The sequence below is a fragment of the Poecilia reticulata genome, linkage group LG2 (assembly GCF_000633615.1).
Source record: "Poecilia reticulata strain Guanapo linkage group LG2, Guppy_female_1.0+MT, whole genome shotgun sequence".
In the NCBI taxonomy this organism is placed as follows: Eukaryota; Metazoa; Chordata; class Actinopteri; order Cyprinodontiformes; family Poeciliidae; genus Poecilia; species Poecilia reticulata.
In genome coordinates, this window is record NC_024332.1 from 9,478,220 (window position 1) to 9,481,729 (window position 3,510).

Consider the following 3,510-nt stretch of genomic DNA (forward strand, 5'->3'; position numbering starts at 1 on the left):
CTGGGGAGAGGGAAGTCTGGGCCTCCCTTCTGAAGCTGCTGCCCCCGCAACCCGACCCCGGATAAGCGGAAGAAAATGGATGGATGGATGAATATAAACAAGTAAACTTGTTTATAATAAATTTTAAAGCTAATTGGATTTAAATTACAATAAAATCCTGCAGGTCAAATATCAAGTCAGGATTTCAGAGTGTCATGGCTGCCTGTGTGCTGTCTGCACTGAAATAAAACTAAAATAACCAACATGCATTTCATAAAATATTTTTTGATATATAGCTATTTTTAGCATGTTTTCCATCTGCTGCAGAAATCTCTGCAACCCAACTTTCAGTTGCTTCGGCAACTTGGCGTTACCATTGTTGCATTTAATATAAAAACACATCAATATTTCTAACTTTAGTAGAACAACAAAAAGGCAAAATGTCCAAGAGTGTTAAATAACTAATCAAATGGGTTATGAGTTCTAAATGTAATGATTTTAGTCCTACTTCTATTTATTGTATTTTAGGGAGTCTAGGTTTGATTTGGGTTTTTGGGCCACTTTTAAATGAAAACTTTTTAACTAATTTGAATAATAAACTAGAAACATACTGTTTGATAACTAAGATTAACTAGAATGTATGTGTGGTTGTCATGTGAGTCATAGAACCCAGGTGCAAATCAACCTTTTGCCTGACAGAAAAGCCCTGTGAGAAAAATAAATGTGCAGAATATACAATTAAATAATCCTGCCAAGACCAAATGTAAGATGTAATTAGCCAGCTTAGTTTTTTTTATTTAAATTGTCGAGAAAAGTCGAGCTCATCCTACTTTCCCATGCTGGAGATTTTAGTTTAATAATAACAATGAATAAAGTTACCTTTAAAATTGATTACACAGGACTTCTTAGTCTGCAGCCTAAAACTCTTTTTACAGTGTCCTCTAAATATACTCTAATTTAAAAGTTACAAATCTTTTCCTTAAAGGACCTTTTTACTTTGACTTTACTTGAAATAATTAAGTTCAATACCATATTTGTATCCCATGTCTGACAATGACTCAAGCTTAGCAGGGACAGATTCCCCAGTAAGTGACTGTTGCTCTGTGGGTAGCACAGTAGTCTTTCTCGACACCAGCTTATACAGAGTTTACTTCAGTTCTGGACAGGGTAAAATCCCAGCAGATTTAGGAAACTCAATTCACCCATTAGATGAAGAGCTGGTAGCACATCTCCCTCCTTTGAGAAGGGGAAGTAGAGAGAGAGAGAGAGAGAGGGGGGGGGGGGGTGTTGCGCAACAACAAAATGAATCTAAGACAATTAAAGGTTTTAATTGTAGATGAATTTTAGACAGCCTGATTGGTTGCTGTTGTATACAAAAGGTAGGACATTATTGCACTGAGAGCAGCACAAGAGAAAGAGGGGAAAAGAAGAGATCTGGAAAAAATACCAGGTTTATTGTTGGTGATTGGGTGTTCCATGTTTCATTGACTCAGTGCATATACACAATTCCATTATCAATTCCTAATGCTAGCTGTGCATGCATGGTTTTTCTTCTCCTAAACTCGGTTAGAACATCAGAATTGTAAAAAACATATGTCTCACAGCCACAGAGAGGGCACATTCACTTACTGTTTAGTCCGCCTGGTAATTATCATATCCGCCATCTGTTAGAGAGCATATGATAAGTAGGAGAAGGAGTAGAACTGCCAAGAAGAGATGGAGGGAGCGAGACCAGGGAAAGAGGGAGCAGAAAGAAAAGAGTGTCCCTGTCAGAGCCTAGATCATCACGTGTGTTAGTGGCTGCTTGCGTGCGTCTGTCATTATGCATGAATGTGTGCGATTGTGTGGGAGCAGTGAGTACAAGGAGAGGCTATTTATAGGAGCTGCCTCACCTCGCCGCCGGCCGCGTGTTTACCAGGAACCCAGAGGCATCATGGATATCCCAGCAGACAGAGCTGTGCCTTGCAGCAATGTGTCACAGCTCACCCCACCTCGCTCTTGCTGCCTCCCTCTGCTCCTCCTGACATCCTGCCTGAACTGTCTTTCATACTTGCCCTTATGGAGTCCAAATCTCTCTGTAATCAGCGGCACAACTCCACGATTCCTATGGTGAAACGCTGTGCTGCGATTAGAAAACGCACACCAGCTGCGATTTTACAGACCTGTCATCATGGTGTGAACAAAAGGAATGACGTTTTTGGAAAATAAATATGGAAAGTATAGTTATGGAAAATCCGTAATGAAATAAGCCTTTAAGTAGGAATGAAAAAATAGATTAGAATGGCCCAAAATCAACCCCTTTTATTTGGACAAATGAGTCGTTCCAAAAAATATTAAAATATTACTTCGTTTAAGGTCAGATAATAAGGTCAGATTTGACCCAATTATGTTAAACCTGCCTCAGATTCTGTGCCACCTTCTGCAAAACTTTGAGACTATTTTAAAAAAACCAGAGCACCATGACATCTGATCTGCAAGATGGATCAGCGTAAAACACCTGGATGTTCTGATTGACCTACTAAAAAACAAGATCAGTTCACCTGTTACAGTCCTTTCCCTTTCCTTAGAAACATAATCATACACTCCATTAATTATAGCGTTTTTAATGGTTTTATTGTGCTGATAGTTAACATAAATCAGATGGTTTTGAAGTCAAACCATAGCTAAAAACAAAGATATCCTTTAAGGTTTTCATTCATTCAGAAATTACGCTATGAATAATTCTGCTTGTATTCGGTTTACAGCTTGGATCAAATCTGACCCAGATGGTTCACTTCCAATTTTTATCCCGTCTAGTATTAATAATAAAGGAAATTAGCTTTAGCTGTTGGAAAAAGGTTGATTTCTGGAATCTTGTTCCAAGACTCTTAAGGAGGAGATCCTGAACCACATGGACTGAGCTGGTTACATCAGATCAATCTGAATCTTTATTTCTCATTAAAACGACTTCTTGTCATTTTAAGACATTGTTATAAAATTGCATCTTTATTCTGCTGCAATGACTGCATTCTTACAATTAAAATTTCTTGTATCCTGACCGTAATGCTCCCTACAACTCACAGAACAGATGATTGAAATAAAGGCATTTTTTGAAAGTATTTTCTGTGATTTTAGTATAGAAATTGAGGGCGGGAGGAATCGATTAAAATAAAATCTGGTATGAAAAAAAATCTTGTATCATCCAGCCATATTCAGCATATTAAATTATATGATTAACTACATATTACTTAATATTCACATTTCTTTGCTGGTATTACCTAAAAGTGTTGCATTTTAACATCTCACTTGAATTCTTGATCTACATGCAAATACTTGATATAACGTAAACAGAGAAATGGGGAAAACAAGGTTTGTGAAATGTAGATAAAATTTTATTGTAGGTACAAACAGGATAGCAAAATTAACAGTGAATATATAATATACTTCCTAGCAGCTAATCAGACATCAGACTTGTTTGCCTTTACTGGTGATGAAAACTTGTCACTCTGGAGGAAAGGAAGACCAGCTCAGGATGACAGCAGTGTCAGGGTA

At 37.5% G+C, this 3,510-nt stretch overlaps 1 long non-coding RNA gene across 2 annotated transcripts in view; it reads right to left on the reverse strand.

Moving 5' to 3' along the window:
- Positions 1-1,858, reverse strand: part of LOC103473260 (uncharacterized) — an 8,192-nt gene extending 6,334 nt beyond the window's left edge. For both annotated transcript variants that reach the window (XR_534990.2, XR_534988.2), the window contains exon 1: positions 1,609-1,858. This is a non-coding gene — a long non-coding RNA (uncharacterized LOC103473260). The remainder of the gene's footprint in view (positions 1-1,608) is intronic.
- Between the last annotated feature and the right edge of the window lie 1,652 nt (positions 1,859-3,510).